Genomic DNA, 20,915 nt, shown 5'->3' on the forward strand with positions numbered 1-20,915 from the left:
AATAATTGAAGGTATGGAAATAATGGATGGTAAGGTAATCTTACGCTTTATGTGCCAGTCAGGGAACAATGAAATATTGCATCGTAGAACCACCTTAAGAATCAGTATTTTACGTCAACCCTGCCAGGAATTGAACCCAGAACCTCAAGTATAGCAGGCGAATGTGCCAACCACTACACTATGAGGCAGACTAATCTCCACTCGATTGCAGGTAAAAATCCTTAAAAAGGAAAGAGTAACAAATGAATTGAAAACACTCGCCCAGGGCTTTTGGTTCTATTTGACACCCAGAACTGTGTTCTTCATCTACCCGGACACTACGTTTTAATATTTAACTAATAAAAAAATATAGAATTTTGAGCAAATTATGATTCCTGATTACAGTACATTTGATAGAAAATCGAGGCTTCGTCTTTACTATTATATTGGGTGTTAGCATAGTTGTTTCCTTTTTTCTCCAAATTAAGAGAACAGGGCGGCACGACAAAAAAAATACAACAAATTAGTCAATAATGTATTCTCCTTCATTATTTTAGAACAAATTAGTAAATAATTCATAGTACGAGGCATATCCAGAAAGTAAGAGTAGGTACCTACTCATTTTTTTGTATTTTAATAATAAAAAAAAATACATTGTTTATAAATGTATATATTATTTATTTTTCCACCAAGTCGCCTTCCCGTTCTATGCAGGTTGTAAGTCGTGGCACAAGCTTTTTGATGCCCTCTTCATAGAACTCTCCCGCCATCTTCTTCGTCCACTTCAAGACCTCTTGTTTCACCTCCTCGTCGGTTAGATTTTTTTTTCTACCCGTGTGAGTCTTCAAGAAGGTAAAAATATGAAATTCTGAAGGCGGTAAGTCAAGACAGTATGCAGGGTGGTTCAAAATGTCCCAGCAAAACGAGTTCGAACCGTGCAAAAATTTCATTCAGAGTTTTTCCTTCCGCGAGAAGGAACCTTATGACAGCGCGACCTCGCACTTAACGGGATTTTTTGTTGATATCTTTCACAGAAACGAACATTACGAGGCAAGTTTTGGTACTAACGAGGGTCGCCGGTGCTCGTTGTGTTCAGGAGACCCCCCACTACCAATCAGTATTTCCAACTTTTGGGAAAAAAAACTCACAGCACGAGAGTCAAACAGTGCTCTTACTTTATGAATATTCCCAATATCTTATCCGTACATTACGTGAAATATCGCAAGCAGCTTTGGCGGCTTTCCTCGATTGAGCGCAAACAGAAGCGGGTGTCAAAAAAAAAAATCACTTATGTCTACTTGACATTCCATTTTGAAGGCTTGTGATAATCATAAATAATGTATATAACGTAAAAACAAACACAATGTGAGAGTATTTAATATTTTAGAAGAGCGTTTTAAGCTCTCAAGAGCAAAAACTATTTTCAAGAAAGTAGTTAAGGACTGGATTTTCCTTAGTGGAAGGGATTTGAGTAGGAAACTCCTTGCTGATTTTCCGAATGTTTGAGTTTACTGTTTGCCATATTGATGTGTCATATAATTTTTTTATTTTATTTAAATCTTAAAGTAGGGCAAACATATCATACATATTGTTATGTGTGTTCTAATAATAACATTGTAAATATATTTAATTTATAAATTGTTTATCACATATGTCTTGACCATTATTTTAAATTTTGATATGTTTTTTTCTTCATAAATATTTTTTTCCATTTCGTAATACTTTTTAATTGCTTTAAATAAATGAATTTTGTGACTTTGCCTTTTTACTAAATGGAAGTCTAATTTTGTTCTTTTCTCTAGTATTGTGATCGTGTTCATGCTGGTTCCGATCAATTTTTTTCCAAAATTCTGTTTTTTTATTAGAGTTTATAATTTTATGAACAAATATCATTGTATTGTAAAATATTCTTTGTTTATATGTTAATAATTTCATTTCATTTACCATCGACTTTACCCTCGTATATCTGTTTTTTTTCAAAATAAGTCTAAAGGCTTTATTTTGTAATACAGTTAGTTTATCTATGTTTTCTTTGTTTGATAAAAATAAAATGCTACTACAGTAGTTAACGTGTGGTTCAATAATTGCTTTGTAAATAGTTTTGCAGGAGTCCTTATCAATAAATCTTCTGATCCTTCCCAAAATTGACATTTTTTTTGCAATTTTATTTATTACCATCTTAGCGTTTTGGTGAAATGTAAGTTTTGAATCCAACATTACACCTAAATATTTAATTTCAGTGACTTCATTAAGTTTATATATTATATATATTTATATTTTTTTTTTTTTTTTAATTATTTTTTGTTTCTGATCCTATATTTGTGGTGATATACTCCCGTGTCTGTGTCAACTGTTTGCTAGTCCCATCTCAACACAGGACTTTAATTCCCATGGAGTTGGGACTTATATCTCAAATAATGTACAATAAACTTATGTATGTAAATAAATAAATTTCTTGTAGAGCGGAAAATTTTGACGTACAACCATTACCATTTTGTTTTATTTTTGGTGTTCATTTTTTTGTAAAAAAACGGACACATCTTATGTTAACTCCCAATACTTGGAAGTGAAACAGATATAATATCAATGAGTGAGCACACGCGAAACCCACGGAACAAAATAGATAAAATCAAACATATTATACATTTTCAATATAGCCATTTATACGCTGTTCGATTGTAATGGTCAACCTATACCTAGTAAATTCATACTCCTCCCTTCCCCCCTTAGCCCTTTTTTTCAACGATTGTTCCCACAAGATAACACTTTTCTATTATATTTAGTGCGCGTTGGTGTTAGCTTCTAAAAGCATGTGTGCTATCAGCAAGTAGGTTTTATATTTTTGTATAACTACTATGCTGAAGGTGTACAATGGGATATTCATGTTAGTGCAATTAGTGTTCCGACAAAGAGACGGGTACGTCTCGAAACCGGTAGACATAGAAAAATCGGTAAGTGGTTAAGAATTATGCTAAAGCGAGATCTCATGCACTGTTTCACACACCCAGAAGCTGTACAAATTCAAGTCAGAATTCACCCATTAATATTGCAATTTGATTGCTATTATACTATTTTTCTGTACATATCGGCAGATATCTGCTTTCTATTGATTAATTTCTAACTTATGTTAACAGTCTGCATTACGTAATGGGTTAAACAGCCCGTAAAGTAATGCAAACTACAATTGTCAAATAAATACAAATATTTTTTCATTTGTTAGATTTAGATCCTAAAATCCTTCTCTTTCGGCGTACCTACCCAATTTGAATCATTTCCTTAAATTGATTAGGTATCTTAACAAGCGTATCAAGGATGAAGTTATTTAAATAACAATTGAGATTATATTAAACTTACTGAGTTGATTGAAATGAAAAAACATGGAGTGTGGAGGAGACAGTTTGATCATGAATTAGAGACACTATTTGGCGAACCGAATATTGCACAATTCATAAAAATAAGAAGATTGTAATAGTAAGGCCATGAGCACAGAATGAATAATAATTGTACCTCCAATAAAATTATTTATACCACTCCGTAAGACAGCCTCAGCAGAGGCAGACCAAAATTAAGATGGCTGGACGTTGTGGAAAGTGACATGACAGCAATTGACTTGACGATCTTGAAAAGAGCCGCAGGGTGCAAAGAGGAATAGAGACAGTTTCTGGAGGAGGCCAGGGCCCACAACGGCCTATAATAGCGCCACTGATGATGACTGAGTTAATAGGGAAAAACATTTTTTTTTTTTTTTCAAAGGGTCTATGAAATACTGTCCAGTAATTTTTTTTTGCTACTTAATAGTAATATAAAAAAATATTTTTAATTCCCCCAAAAACGGTCATTGCATTAGCCACGTCACGATTCATGTTCATTTTCAACTTTGTTCCAAACCAATAAAGTTTTTTTTAGATCGTCACGATCTTGACATCACAACTATCAATGCCTGTCGTGCCCAAACAAGTCGCGTTTTTCAAATGATTTTTTTAATATTTTTTTAAAGTTATATAGGAAAACATTTTTTCTCAATATCAATATTGATTTTGAAAATACAATAAATTATTCCAAATCCATTTCATATATGTTTATCGGTATTCGTAGTACCTAGGTACGTGATATTTCTCTACTAAAACAATAAAAAAGTTATGTTATTTGGTAAATTAATTGAAAAATATTTAAAGTAATTAAAGCATAGCTTAAAGTTTTGTTTAGCGACGCATTAATGACTCTTTGTTTATTTTAATTTTAAATTATTGTTGATATTTACTCGTTTATTTTATTTCAATCTTGTGTTGATGTTGTCTGTCAGAAGGTTGAGAATGGTGAAGGTGAATACTGGGTTTTGCATGTTAGATTAATTGGTATCCTGGCGAAGAGACGGGTGCGTCTCAAAACCGGTAGGCATAGAAACATCCGTAGATGGTTAAATACAAATATTTTTTTCTAAATTTTATTTTATTTATTAATTTGCACCACAACAGGCCAGGAGGGCCAATGAACGTGGTGAATTACATCACAAAATACCCAGGCTTGAGAAAAATCACATTTATTTTTTGTGTTCTCACCGGGAATCGAACCCGGAACCTTCCGTGTATGAGTCAAGCGTCTTAACCACTACACCATGGAGAACGCTATATTTAATAACATTTAGTTTCTTATGTTATTCAGGTTAAGTTATAATATCTTTCTATCTTTGGTTATGATTTTGATTTATCATTTTTTTGCACCACAACAGACCAGCAGGCCCAATTACAGTGGTGAATTACAGCATAGAACATGGATCTTGAGAAAAATCACATTACATTTTTGTGTTCTTATTGGGAATCGAACTCGGAATATTCCGTGCGTGAGTCAAGTGTCTTAGACATTACACCACGTAGGCCGCCTTGATCGTAAGTAATTTTGAAGCTAGTAAGTAAGTACACTAATTACAAACCGGATTTTTTTTCATCGTGTCTTAACTAACTTGGAGATAGTTTAAAAACATTCCAACATTAATTATTGTTTGGGAAGATTAATTAAAAACTTTTTTCCTACTGGAATTCACGGCCAATCATAAAACCGCCAAGAAAAAAATACATACGATTCAACAACAATAAAAAAACATCTCTTAAGAAAATTTGCATATTTATTATCTAAGTATGTATGAACATACGCGAATTTAGCGTATAGTAGATTCCACTCAAGATGTCATTATACTGCGGGTTCGATGTTCGCTAAATGATCGGAGCATGAAATGTTAGAAAATTTGGTATATATCCGTCTCTGGACTATTCGCCTCATGTGTAGTGGTCAGCGCATTTAACCCTTTATAGTACACGTATATTTTGTGTTGATTTATATCATACATCATCATCATTCCCTTCCGTACTTGGTGGTGCACAAGGCACTGCATTGGCACACCAATCGCAGCGTTCTTGATCATAATTTTTTTACTCGAGGGTGAGATGATCAGTCTTACGCTTCAGGGACTATGAAAATATTCTAGTGTAAAAACACTTTTTAAAATAATGTTTCATGTTAAACATGTCGGGAATCGAATCCGTGACCTCCACTCTACGAGGCCGACGATGTCATTCAAACCTAATAAAATATGTTTTTTTTAAGATAGTATACATATTGCTCTCTAGTCTTTTTTTTGTTATTTGAATTTTTCATTGATAAACCCGTACGGGTTACACACATTTAACAAAATATTTTTACTTTTGAAATTCACATTCTACTGTTTAATAATTAATTTCATAATAATAATTTTAACATCTTTTGTAAAGGTTGTCTGAGTCTTTTGTTTAGTTTTGTCTGTTAGTTTATTTTATAATTTCAGTCCATTGTTTATTAGTCTCGAATGTCATTTTCTCGTTTTAGAAGGTTGTATCTGATATTTTTCTGATATTCTCGTATTGTGTTCATGTTTACTACAGTTTTTTTCAAATTTTAATTCTTCGTCTACAATTACATCAGTGGCTTATTTATGAAAAAATTTTGAAGATTGTAGTTTAAAGAGTTCAGTTACATTTAGTTGTTTAGTTTGTTTAAAAAGTTCTTTAGTTGCTGTTAGATAGGGTAGGTCATATACTAACTTTAATATTTTATTTTGCTGTCTTTGTAGTCTGTTTATGTCATTTTGATTTGCTGTTCCCCATAGTAGTTGCATTTAATATATTTTAGTTTTTAAATAGGCTTCGTAAATCAAAAAAAATTCCATTTTTGATACAAAGTTTTTGATTAAAGAAAAAAAGACTCAATAATGTCGCTACTTTGCTAATTAAATTGTTGATACGAATTGTCCATTTCAATTGTCTGTCTATTGTTCGTCCTAAGTATTTAACATGTTCAATTTCAGTTAGTCGTTCATTATTTATGTAAGCAACAACTTTATGACATTTTTTTCTAGATTCAAAAAGGATTTAAATTTTATTTTTATTTTTATTCAGTGTAAGTAAATTTGTGTTTGTCCATTTAGTCAACATGGTAAGGTCTTCGTTTATGTCATTGTTTGTAAATACGTCTGTTTGATTTTTATAGAATAGTCCAATGTCGTCAGCATACATAATAATTTTTCCTTTAAAAGTGTACAGTGATAAGTCATTAATATATAATACATAATAGTCGACCCAAAATAGAGCCTTGCGGGACTCCAAAATTTACTGTTTGCATTTTACTTTTTTTTCATTTACAAAGTTATACTGCTTCCGATTTGTTAAGTGTGATTTTAATAGTTTGCATTCTTGAGATTTTACTCGGCCGAAATGCCGATTATTTAGCTCTTGTCTTGTATAATGCCAGTACAACTGTATGGGTGCGAATCTTGGCACATTACCAAAGATCAAAACACCAAACTTCTGGAGGGTAAGTGCTTAAGGAGAATATTAGACATAAAGTGGTCCGATTTTACAATTAACATTGAAGTCAGAGAATGGACGCAGCAGCCTCCTATAACGAACGTTTTGAGGATGCGGCGGTGGACCTGGCTTGGACACGTGCTGCGCATGCCTCAGGAGAGCCTAAACCAGAGGCGGTTCCTTAGTATGTGCATAAGTGCGGTGCACTGCTAAGTAATATGTGTGGATAAATTAGTCATTTTATTGATAGTAAAAATATGTTATAGGTACAAAGAAAAAGCGATTCGTTGCAATATTATACTCGTCAACATCATAATATTCAATACTAGTGCCAAAAGATCTAGCGAAATCGACTCTAGCGGACGATTTTCTCATCTTGTCTACGCATGCGCAATCGTCCACGTGTATATTCTGTTTTGCACAATTATTTACCCTGAATTTGTATGAAATATAACATATATCCTAAAATCGTCATTTGAGCGAGATAGACAACGCTTCACACCGGTGAATCGTGCGTTAGAGCGATAAGATAATATTCATACCCCGGGCATTGCCGACGCATGCGCAGATTTAAAGTTCATTTGTAATGTCACTTTGAACATGCGTAATGACATGATATTGGAACGAATTTGAGAGTGCCACTTGCAAACCCGGCAAAATCCAAAATCTAAAAAAAGTGAGATATTAATTGAAACTTATTCAGAATACACTTTTTTACAACAATTATAACGTTCTCATCAAAAATACGGGTTTGTTTGTAAGAACTTGACTTTTAACTTATCGGGTTTGTTGCAAATATGGAAACCTCTACTTGAGCTAAAAATAAAGTTGGAATGTATAAAATTAAATTTATTATTTCACTACTGTTTCTTGACATAATCATGCTTATGTCATCACTGCTAAAGTACAAAATATTTACTAATTATAATAAAAAATTGAAGTTCAAAAAAAATGTTGGAGTTAAGTATTGTATCAGTTTTTTGTGATTTTGCCGGGTTTGCAAATAGTACCCTCATTTAGTTGATTTATTATCTATAACGTGCGCAAAATGTTAGGCAAATTTAGTGTTCCTGGTTCCGATGCGCGGGCTGTCATACTATTGCTTGTTTATCACGTCAGACCTGTCATATTGTTATAATATTATTGAACTTAATATACAAGTTGACAAAATGTAAAGAAATGCACTGCCAATGTTTTCGGGCAGGAGCCGCCAGTGGCCTAAACCCAAGTTACGTCTTCTTTACACGTGCGGGCTTCCGCCGTCCTGGAAGGCCGTCGATGACGATCTTTAGGCTGATTTGGCGCAACTACAACTCTGGTTTCCTTGGAAAGCGGTGCTGATATTTTGACGGCCGTATGAACGGTGATGCGGTGGACGGCCGCCGTAACGGTGACTAGAGAGTGGTTTCCTAGGAAAACGGTGTCATATCTGGCGACCATGACAGCTTATCTGTCAAAAATATGCCCTGGAATGCGATCTGTCATATTGTATCTTATAAGGGACGCGGGATTGACGTGGGAGGAGGCGAGAGTGCTGGCTGGCAAAAGGGTCTCCTGGAGGCGTATGATGATGTCCACATGGTCCACTTAGGAGCGAATGTGAAGAAGAAGAAGAACCTATTGTAGTGGAAGACTTATCTATCAATGTACGGTATTACGGTGATCCTGTGACATAAAACTTATTAGTTTTACGAAATATTAGAAAATAAATACCTCAATTCTAGTGAAATATCAATAGTACCACTTTGTTCTAGGCGTCCCATAAATGGTTAAGTACCACGCCTAAGGCCAGGACCTGTTATTGAAACTTGAGAGATTTTCCCGGCAAAATCATAAAAAAATATTATTTTAATTGAGACCGCAGCCGTTCGCTCCAGATCCCAATTCGGAAAGGAAGAATTACGTAGTAATACAATCAAAACAAACAGCGTAACAAAACCCTTATACATATAGAAAATATTCTGTAAATACCCATACTTCCATATTCCTTCTCAAAAATTATTTCCCTCTTCGTTGCAGATCTTAATAACTCCTTGTTTGCACCTACTCAAAACATTGTTAACTAACAAAATCTCACCTGAATAAAGCAAATGATCGAAAAAAACGTATCGAAGTTTTTATTGATACTTTTTGAATATATATTGTGAAAGAAATATCAACATGATGTAAATATGTATTTAAAGAACAGATATAAAAGCCTTATTCGGTAGCGCTGAATTGTAATTTCTAATTAGCCGCCCCGATTTATCGCTAATTTCCTTAGAATAAATTAGCTGTTAAAAATTATCATAATGCGCACAAATTCATATATTTTTAACAAACACAAAATCTAGTAGATACCATTACAAGATACTTAAATAATGGGAAAAGGAAATTATTAAAATAATTGTTACATCAAACGGATAAGTTAGTGATAAAATTCGCAATTTATGTATCATTAGTTTGTTCGTTGTTTTTACCGTGTTCGTAAATAATTTGAATATTCAACAATGTTTGAGTTTGTCCAAATGCTTGCAGATTGGCTGGATTTCCTCCCTAAGGAGTTATTCATATTTAAATTTATTTCAACAGAGAGGGAAAACATTTTTGAGAAAGGAATATGGAAGTCATTGGCTGGTTTATGGCGACAGGTCATGAGCCCTGTATATGTCTAGACTTCCATATTCCCTTCTCAAAAATGTTTTCCCTCTCTGTTGAAATAAATTTAAATTTGAATATTCTTATTGAATATTTTATTACAATAACAGAAGGAGCCACGGCCTAACAAAAGTGGTGAATTTCACAGCAGAAAACTCCGACTTTATAAAAATCACATTTGAATGAGGAATTTCAGCTCTACGGAAAGTTAGAGATAACAAATGTTTTTTTTACGCGCGGTAAAAATTAGAGCATTAAATTGTGTAGCAAAGTTTCTTGAAAATGTATGAAAAAAAATAATTTTTTTTTAAAAATCGAAACAAACAACTTTGGACGACGTCACTAGTTCTTATCAATCAACAATTTCACCCATATAAATAAAGGTTTAAGCTCTTTAGTTCACGAAAAACAACATTTATTTAAATAGAAATCATTTAGTCACATTAATATCACCCGCATCAATGAACTGATAAAAGAGTTGAAGAAATGTGTATGTTTAACCCTTTATAGGACATCTGGAACAATGTGGTACATAAATAAACCACCAGAATTGAGGTATTTATTTTCTAATATTTTGTATCAATAATAAGTCTTACGTCACAAGAGTATCGTAATAACTTTCTTAACGGTCTTCCACTCAACTCAGATTTATGGTCTTTAAAAATAACATATTTTATTTGGTTTGCAAGACGTAAATCAACACAAAATATGGGTCCTATAAATGCAAAATGGTGAATGTCACAGTGTGTAAAGTGGCCACTTAAACCACCCAATGACAGGCCATGCACCCTCTAAAAGCCTAGACTTTCGTATAATCTTCTCTAAAACATTCTCGATTTCTGTTTTAATATTATGTTAGTCATAATAGTTCCCCAGGGGGGTGAAATCCAGTCCTTTTCTACAAACATTTGGACAAACTCAAAATATTATTCAATTTCATTTTTTGTGATTTAAAACTGTATTCATAAATAAATTCGATGTAAATAAAATGTTTCATAAAATTAATTCTAATGGAATTCGGGAAAAGAAATTTCAGATTTTTGGGCCCCAAAATATTCAATATCTTAGCCGAAAATTGCAAAACCATGACCCGGATTCAATCAAATAAATTTGTGAAAAATTGGTCACCGGGTTTAAGTAGAGAAAATTTGGAAAATTTGAAAATTTACTAAAACACATTCTAAAATTATAAATAGTATAATTGAATATTGTATTACCGTATAATAAATTAGTAGGTAGTCATGTCTGCTTTAAAACAGGTAAATACAATCCCGAGAAAAACATGTAGTAGATAAAGAAGTTGTTTATTTTGTTAATAAACCGTGATTATTATTTATATTTATAATTGTTCGAACTGTACAAAAATTTAAATTGGAAAAGTATAAGTATATCGATAGTCTACTAAAATGGACTGAAAAAATCGAAAAGATGGGCAATAAACTGAAATATATAATATGTAATATATATTTAAAAGGCTAAGTGGTACTCATAGAATTAAGAATAGTCCAGAAGGAGCGTAGAATCATATTTGAATACATCGGACTATGTCCAATAATTCCCCCACTTAGACACACTTTCGCCGCGCGCATACTTGAAGTCACCGAGTGATATGGCTAGATCACGAAGAATATAACCATAACACAAATGTAAGGTAAAAAACAAACAATTTGTTAATTTTTCTAAAATTTTATTGTGCACGCGAAAACATTAATTGACACAACAGAGTACATAAGTAAAGGGTCATTTAATAACAGTAATTGAATTAATGAACTTTGAACTTAAAATATGAAACAAATTTTATTTTACATAAAACGGATATTTTTATATCATGTTAAATAATATTTTATGTTTTAAAGATAATGTCGGCTAAATGTCCACCACGGCGTTGTTTAATCCGAGGTTCAATTTTCATTATTTCTCTTATTATATGAGCAAAGTAGGGTAAAAAAAAATTACAACTCTGGCAACACTAACGAAATTTCCATTTTGTTTCTTCGACAATCTGACAGATGGAAAAATAATTCAATTTTTAAGTAATGCATTTGTTACATACACATTCATTTCATAATTACACATGAAATGTGATTGCATCCTGTTTCCTTAAGATTCTAGCAGTATTTCTACACTTTAAAAGGACACAACACGACATGGTTAAATTCGAATCAGGAGTTGCGTACTGAGCGACGTCTACAAAGAAACCAATGGATCAAAACGCAAACCTACTCATTTATGAGTAGTTGAGTCGCCTTCTGTTTGATGTGCGTATGCGGTTTCTGGCAGTTCTTAATTCTATAATTCAAACTGTATAAAATTTTTAGTTGAATAAGTTGTTAAATATCTAGTGATTTATATCGATAGCAACTAAAATGGACTAAACAAATCGAAAAGATAGGCAATTAATAAACTGAGATATATAATATGTCATACATATTTAAAAGAATAAGTGGTATTGTTAACTTAAGAATTATAAAATTGGTATACCATGCTCTTGTACATTCATGTCTATCATACTAATAATTGGATAAGGTGGAGCCTTTGACAAACACAAAAAATCACTAGAAATATCTCAAAAATTAATACATAAAGTCATGCATAAAAAGCCCACTGCTTACCCCTCCACCTTATCATTTAAAGAAACTGAAATAATGGATATAAGAAGAATCGGGTTATAGTCCCGTGTCTAGTGTCTCGGACTCACGGCTCAAAGGTCCATGGTTCGAATCCCACTCTACCCAAACTTGATTCCCATTTTCCATTAGTGAGTTATTTACAACTCGTTGAAAATGGCCCTCAAAATTAAATATTTGAGTAAATCATAAGAACGCAAATATTTATTTTGTCAAAAAAAAAAAAGAGTGTATTGCATACAGGTTTTGAGATTTATACACACGCGGTATTTACAATTAGTCAAAATCAAATCAGTCTGCCTCTCTGTAAACTAGACTAGGACAGAGGCATGCACTCTTCTTCGTTCCCAGACTACCCTGTATTTACTTATAATGTGAGAGACATGAAAAGTTTAACCAATCTCCCATTTAAAAAATACGCTAAAAAATGGATCATTGAAAGAGATGTGCTTGATTTCTTCAGCTAAATTGCTAGCAAAATATGTTACTTTTTGTACTAAAATATTTATGTCGTGTATTTTTTATGTATGTGTAGTATTGTTCATAAATTCGTGCTGTCAAGTTAAACTGATTAAACTATTATACCCCTATGTGAGATTTTTTTTCTTACCATTTTATTATATTATTATTCACATGTACTGTAAACGTATGTAATTATAAGAGAAAAAAAAAAAAAAAAAAAAAAAACATCGGTAAATCTATCATTATATGTATTGTTACTGAAAAATCTGTTATTGAAAAAATAAACAATCCTTAATTACATACAAGTCTCAATGTGTAAAGTTAAATGGTAATTATAGCGTATATGGTGGAGTGATTAAAGAATCGCGCATCTCTCATAGGATGGAGATTAATCTTGTTAAGTCATAGTTTGTGCCCTCTGGCGTTTAGGCGGAGGTAACCATAGATAATGTAGATGATGATTATAATATACGAATTCCATAGATTGCATTGTTGTCAATCACGACTTGTCAAGAGGAAATAAAAGGTTAATATCACGTTGTGATAATATGCATGCCTCTAAAAACGACAGATTCGAGTCTAGTCTAGCATATTAAAATATTATAATAACCGACTCCTTTGTGTTATTCTTGTAAGAATATTATAGCCTTATGTTTGTCTTGTTATTTGTGTGTTTATTTATTTATTTCAAACTCGTACGGGTTTTGCAACATTTTTACAGAAATAAACAAGTCAGATAGAGTTGTACAAAATAGATACTTAAAGAAAAATAATAATAATAGAAATATTATCTTAGAGTAATAACATGCCACTGGCTAGAGTCGCCCATACGGAGAAAAACTATTCTTTGATTATTAACTATAAAGTTAGCTATATATTACAGCAATACAACGGACCGTTGGTATTCGTGTCGAGAATTGCAAGCGAAAACTACTTATTGACTTTTTATGCCTACGGTTTCGGGATGTACCCGTCTCTTCGTCAGGACACTCACTACCTAATCATGTAAATACCAAAATAGACTTTCAACATTTTTTCAAAATTTTACATTAAAATTAGTATAAAAGAACACTTAAATTAAACAACATAAAGTGTTTCACATAAAAATAGCTTTAGAATAGAATTTTCCATTTGTAAATAATATTTTTTTTTTTAATACAGCCCAATTTTTTATTCAAAAATTAACCAATTGCGTAACTTTAAACCTCCTAGCCCCTACCCTTCCTAACCCCCCCTACACATTCTGCAATATATCGCCAAATATTACTAACCTAATTTTAGTCCATGTTTGGACATGGTGGTGTATGCATCCCCTTTACCTCTGCATGTAATTTATGTATTTTTTGTAAATACTAAGTATACTACGGTGATGGTAAAGGTGAAAGAGTATTTCAGTATTTGCATGTTGGAATAGTGAGTGTCCTGACAAAGAGACAAGTACGTCTCGAAACCGGTGAACGTAAAAGTCAGTAAGTGGTCATATACTAATATTCACTTACATTTATTAGAATATTAACTCTTCAATATAATGTGGAAAAAATAAATCAAAAGGTATTCTATGAAATATTCCAGTGAGAAAATACCGTTTTTAATTTTTATTTTAATTATTTATATACGCCCAATGGGCATTTTTAAGGACATATTTATGCATAGAAAATTATTATAAAAAAAGTAGAAAGGCTCAATGGTATATAGTAGACTTTGTGGAAGAAGAAACGGGAGAGGGGTGTTTATAATTGAATTTGATTCAGTGATCTTTTGAAAGAAGACAACTTGTTATTAAAGAAATCAAGACTGGTATGTTTGTTGGCAAACCCAAAAATTCGGGGCATAGGGGAATGAAAACCATAGTTATTTATATGGTTATCGGTATGAAAGAGTATGTTTTGTCTAAGGTTTCTAGTTGGGATATTAAATTTTATTGAGCTCAGTAGTTCAGGCGCATCAAAGAGTGAGTTGAGAATTTTAAATAGGACTAGAAGGTCGGATTTATTTCGACGGTCTTGAAGAGAAGATATTTATTTAAGGTAGTTTCTAACTCATTATACGTATATTGGTCTCTGGATAAGCCCAACCTCCAACATACTCGTATCTTTCTCAAAAATCGACGTTGAACTGATTCAATATTCTTGATGTGAACATCATAATATGGAGACCAGATAATAGAGGAATACTCTATGTGCGAACGAATAAATATTTCGTATCAACCATGTCGGGAATCGAACCCAAGACCTCTCGCATGGTAGGTAAACGCGCTGACCATTACACCAAGAGGCCGACAAATGATAAACCTAAGCGATAAAAATAATCAGACACAGAAATAATTCGCATACTTAATTTAATTTAACTTACTGAAATATTAAATTAAATAATAATTTATTTAAAATAAAGCTATCAAAACGTGCGTTTTTTTATATCACTACTAATATTTTAAAGCCAAGAAAACGTTATTATTTTATAAGCATACGAGTACATATTTATGCGAATGTATTGTGATTAATCAGTATGAATTGGGCACTTGTTTTTGTATTGATTCAAATGTCTTAAAGCAATATTGAATCATCTAATGGTATTAATTACCAAGTTTTGAATGCCAGTAAAATTTAAGTCAACATAATTATATTACAAATATCAAGAATAATCGTGTCAAGTGTGTATTTTCACAATCGCGGAATGTCGTATATTCCTTTGTTCTTGGTGCATATTGTTATCCTACGAATATTATCGAATGTTCAATTGTGCAGATTAGAAATACGTGATTTTATGCACTCCTACGTAATGGTCTCATATTCATGATTTAATTGAGCGAATATTTGTAACTCGTAGCAAACATAATACAACCCAGTTTAATGATTCCAAGTTCGATTATGCTGAAAATATCAACCTTTTGTAATGTAAAATAACGAGCATTTTTAAAAATTCTCATATTCTTTCAAATGATTTTTTTTCTTAATTACATTAGGGACCTTACACTGAAAACAAATGACATTTCGTCATCCACTCGACACTAGTCGAGTGGACATCGCGATTGCTTTGTCAAATTGCTATTGTTAAAACACTAGTGATAATATTCAAAGCCGAATGAAAAAATGGCAACACTAACAAATAGGTATTTGTCTATGGCTCTCCTGCCATATTTAAACTTTTGTTTTTTCTAATCAAATTTTTTTTTTTGATATTTTGTGTATGGAATATTTTATTAAAAAAACAATTGAAAACGTTTTAATGAGACACTTATTTGCCATTTATAATTATTAGTTACCTTTACATAACACACATCTACATGTTATACAAACAATTTTATATTCATTTAATGGATTTTATAAGTATAATATATTATATGTTTATCTTTTAAATCGTGTTTTGACATTGACGAGCAATAAAATAATTAAAATTTCTAGTGAAACTTCATTTGACAAGCGGTTGAAAATAAGTACAGTTAGTTATATTTGTTGCACATTTGGTTTATCAGTGTTGTCAATTTGAAGTTAAAATACAATAAAAATACTCGTCATGCAAACATAAATAGCGAACGTTTTACACGAAGTTTGAGAGCTGAAGTTATGATTCGCATTCAAAGTCGAGTGGACACTCGTGATAAAGTCGTTTGGTTTTTGGTCGACTCCATTTGCATTGATGGCTTAAGAATACAGTCACTCATCAATTTACGGGAGTCGCACACCGTATTAAAGACAAATGAGTCTAGCGTTAGGCCCCTGTTTACAGAACCTAAATTATTCGACTTAATGAAAATTTCTAGCCACCTTCAAGAAACGCCTGAAACATTATTATATATTCCCAGAATCCTGAACTCCCTGAATTTTAATTGTTTTCTTTTTTTTAATATATGTTTTAAACTATTTATATGTTTATTTCTTTATACGTATACAGTATTATGTCTGTACTCTTCTTTTTTGATTATTAATTAAAACTAATGTCTGAGCACCCGACGACAAACTATTATTGAATAGTTTATCGGGACAAAATATATCTTAATACTTTGTTTTCATTATAATGTATTAATATTGTAATAATAATAATCCCTTTTTCTTTCCTTGGTCCCTCTTTCTCTCTCCTTCCAAACTCATTATCTGATTCCACATTCCTAAATATAATGTACTTATAAAAATAATGTTAATTTGTGCAAGCCTGATCTCCCAATTGAAAAACAGCTGTTTATTTGAATTAATTAAGTTTTTTTTTTTATGTATGCATCTTTTAATATATTTATGGTTTTTTAGTACAAAATTTCGACCAACTCTTCCATTAACCAGTCTTTTTTTTGGCTGGCTGGAAGATATTTCTTTTAGCAATAAGTCCGCTAAAACACTAATTCTTTGTACTTGAATTTTAAATAATTTTTTAAAAAATCGTGATACGGATGTGAGATTTTTTGCCTATTATCATTATCATTCGGTATTCCATATTTAACAGTTGCAACAATAATAAATTAAGGTATTTGTCGTTAAAATTAGACACTTGGTTAGTAAGAAAGGATTATTCGAATATTTTGTTCTCCAGAAACGAATATTTTTTTAACTGTAAAGTTTTAAAAATGAATAAATTATTAAGAGAGTCAGAAATATTGTGTGCGTATAGCCGTGTATCTGATTATACAAAAATACGTAATAATCGTTTGTAACAAATACCTCATATCATAATTTTTTTCATTATTTATATGAAAAACTTTTATTGAATTTAAAAAGAAAACCTTACTAAAACAATTATCGAAATGTTTATTTAAGTAATTGAATGAAAAATGTAAAAATAAAACATTTTATTTATTTGATTAGTTAAAAAAAAAATCTAGTAGGTACCCAAGGTAAATTTTCTCAGTCGATTTTTTCTAGTGTTTGATTATGTACTTATGTATAAATAATTCCTTTTGCGCACTTGTCGGTGAATAGGGCACTGAATTGGTACCTTCATCAACCACAGCGTATCCTGATCATTTTTATTACACGAACGTAAGTTGATCAGTCTTACGCTACAGATGCCAACAATGGGGGGCAATAACAATCGGAAGTTAACAGGAGGCTTATTCTGACACAATTTCGTTTCGTAAATTTGTTCGTTCGTCATATATCCATCTCACTCTGACGCAATTAAAGTCGTATTTCGCTCTCGTTCCCTCTCATACGATACGAATTAGTTACAGGATAAGGCCACTGGGTCCTGATCTTCGACTATCTATAAAGCAAAATCGATATTTATGTATGAAAATGTGTATATTTGTATAAAAAAATATTATCTTCGTTGGCATTCTGTACTGAAACGTGTTTAGAAAAAAATATTGTAGGCGTACGCTATTTTTATAAGAAAAATTTAATTTCACTTTGTAGATAAAATTAAAGATAAATGTTAATTTTCCATTGCAATTGGTCCAGCGACTATGAAATTAATATTCTAGTAAACAACCTTTTAAAATATACATGGTTAAATTTTATACAACCATGTTGGGAATCGAACCCGAGAATTCTTGAATGCGCTGTGTATTTTTAATTCATAGGCAACGATGTTAAAAATAAATATTACTAAAATAAGCGTTTTTTTAAAAAAAATATTTATAACTGTAATTTCGAACAGATCTGAATATCCAATATCATATGAATTAATATTGTTAATAATAAGCTGATTTAATTTAAGCATTAATAATATGTATGTGTACCAACCTAGGACTTCAACGGAAAATAAATAAAAACAAATCAAAATATTAAAGTAGATAATAAAACAATAAAACAAACCTTGTAATATAAAATAAGGTATCACGATTTGCGCAATTTACGGTTTGATTCACAACACAAAAAACACCACTAAAAAAAGCACAGAAAAAAAGTAAACAAAAAAATCACTCCGAATTTTGTATACTCTATTGTATCATGGCTACGCATGTCGTTTGAATTAAGAACGTGTTCGTTATTCGGTTCGATTGAATGCGTACTCACGAAGCAAGGCCGCGCGCACACGTGTTCGTGCGCGGACGCTCTGAGGTCGACTGGCTGAGTAAGCTCCTCAAAACCAGAGGTTGAAATTCAGAAGCCGCGGTCGCAGATAGAGAAAACTATTCCAATCAATTGTTCTAATTATAAATTAAATTTGGAATTCGTTTTCTCATACTTTTCCTAAACAGATAAAATCTGGTATATTTGCGATTGTTATATATTTCTGCCTAATTATCTTCTTACTCGGAGTCTTGTAATCATATTGTTTTGATTCAACTCAGATGAGAGATACAACTTGTATTTGTAGATAACCTAACAATTATTATTTCACAAACTTAAGAATTCTCGTACACACTCTGTTGAACGTGGATTTTATCGTTTGATCCAATAAAAGTTACGCAATATTGTTAGTGCAGTAATGACAAAAATTAAGCGATGTGATTCTTTGTATCTGCATTTTAAAATATAAAACAAAAGGTTTTTCACGATTTCTTTTAGCTGAAAAATAAAAAATCACATGCTTACTTAAATATATTTTCACTTGAGTAAATCTTAATATCATTAATTATTCTCTTACTACCCTTAATGGTACACGGGGGACTGCATTGGTACAACAATAAAAACATACTTTTTAAATTGAATACCAAAATCATTATCATTGGCTTTCTGCACACAGGTAAGCGGCATTTGGTTTTCACTGAGTAAATATCTGATCTGCAGACCGCCTTAAAGCTACCATTTTCCTGCATATTTCCATACTCCCAGGTATTTGAGACTCTTGACCCTATTGATGACTTGGTTTGATAGTCCAGGAATTTTAGTCGTCAAGGAACGAAGTGTTACGCAGTTCGTGGGTTTTTACAATATTGCGTTTTAAACTCATACATGCGGAGTACCTATTCAAGCTATCTATCAGGTGCCTGTCTAGGGACAATTAAATATTCTAGCGTAAAAACAAGTTTTTATATAAATATTTCATATCGACCACGGTAAAAATGATTTTGGATTAATCAGGCGAAAATGCAAATCTGAGTCACGAATACAGTTACCTATCCGTTGACTTCCGACCGCGATCAGTTCCGGCAAATAGGTCGTAAGTCGATCTGGTCATAAGTCTGCTCATGCAATATTGTTTTACCACATATGTTCATACAATTATGTATACTATAATACCTAGACCAATTGAGAAAATAAAATTATTGGATTTTTTTCTTGCAACTGGTGGAAATAGAATCCGCAACGCCAGTTTCACGGTGTTTTCTTTTTATATTATTTTAGGTTTATCTTTGGTTGAATAATCAAAATGATTTCTGATAAGTACGTACTTGGAAATCTCGATGTATTGAAGTGTATTTTATTCATTTTTAAATTTGTTACACATAAGTTAATTATACTAAGTACAGTAAAAACGGTGTAATATTTTATTGACAACTGATCGCGGATTAAGGTCGTAAAGTCGAAGTCTTTTTGTGATGTTTTTTTTGTTGTTGTTAAATTTACTAAGTATGCTTCTATAAAGTGTTATATGCACCCCTAGACGTGTAAAAAGTCATTTTGATGATAAAGCTCAATTCTCAATAAAAATACATTACTCTTTGCCGTTTATTTCTCAAGTTAACATTTTAGTTTGTATTTTTTATAATTATAAAAACGCATAAGATTTCAAACATATTATAAGGTCGTTCATGTAATGCCTTGTCTGGTTAATATTATTTTAATTATCAATTTCAATTATATCACCTATTGTTTCAGAATTTACTATAATAACATTTGAAATAGATGCTCTGATTTAAATTAAACTCATGAGTGACGTAATAATACAAAGTGTTTGATGATTATATTGTATTATAATAAATGAAATTATCAAATATTGTTCTTTGGAGCAAAACACTTATTATTTTTATTCCGCTCTCCTGAGCAAATATTACTTTAAAAATGAACATTGGCTTTCTGTAGGTACCCATACTAGTTTTACTAAATTAAAAAAAAAGTGTTTGCGGACTCCCCATGCAGCTATCCTGGAGGTAACCATCCGCGTCCATTACCCAGCCCGGTATTGTCGGTTGGAAATAAGGGCGTTTAATTTTTAGCCGAAGCTTCCTTTTCGAGTTATTACACAGGGCAGGTCGTGGAATAAAATTATTTATTTAACTACCTACTGTACTTTATTCCTAGAGGGTAAAATCGACAATGAAAATCATGAATTGTTCAAGTTTAATGCAAAAGATAGGGAGAACATTTATTGCGATTCAAGGCATTAACGGGCTTATGATATGTCATTGGTTCCACATAAAAAAAGGCACGGCCTCCGCGGTGTAGTGGTCAAGACACTTGACTCACACACCGAAGGTTCCGAGTTTGATTACCGGTGAGAACACAAAAATTAACATGATTTTTTTCAAGCCTGGGTGTTCTGTTATGTAATTCAGCAC

The 20,915-nt window shown here is 31.9% G+C and overlaps 1 protein-coding gene across 1 annotated transcript in view; it reads right to left on the reverse strand.

Annotated features, from left to right (window-relative positions):
• sprt (PDZ domain-containing protein sprite) overlaps positions 1-18,539 on the reverse strand; it is a 156,484-nt gene extending 137,945 nt beyond the window's left edge. The window contains exon 1 of the mRNA XM_088234664.1: positions 18,286-18,539. The gene's annotated coding sequence lies outside the window, so the exon portion shown is untranslated. The remainder of the gene's footprint in view (positions 1-18,285) is intronic.
• Positions 18,540-20,915: the final 2,376 nt, after the last annotated feature.

This window comes from Micrasema longulum, unplaced genomic scaffold (assembly GCF_059751315.1).
Source record: "Micrasema longulum isolate JH-2025_06_02 unplaced genomic scaffold, ASM5975131v1 h1tg001265l, whole genome shotgun sequence".
Taxonomy (NCBI): Eukaryota; Metazoa; Arthropoda; class Insecta; order Trichoptera; family Brachycentridae; genus Micrasema; species Micrasema longulum.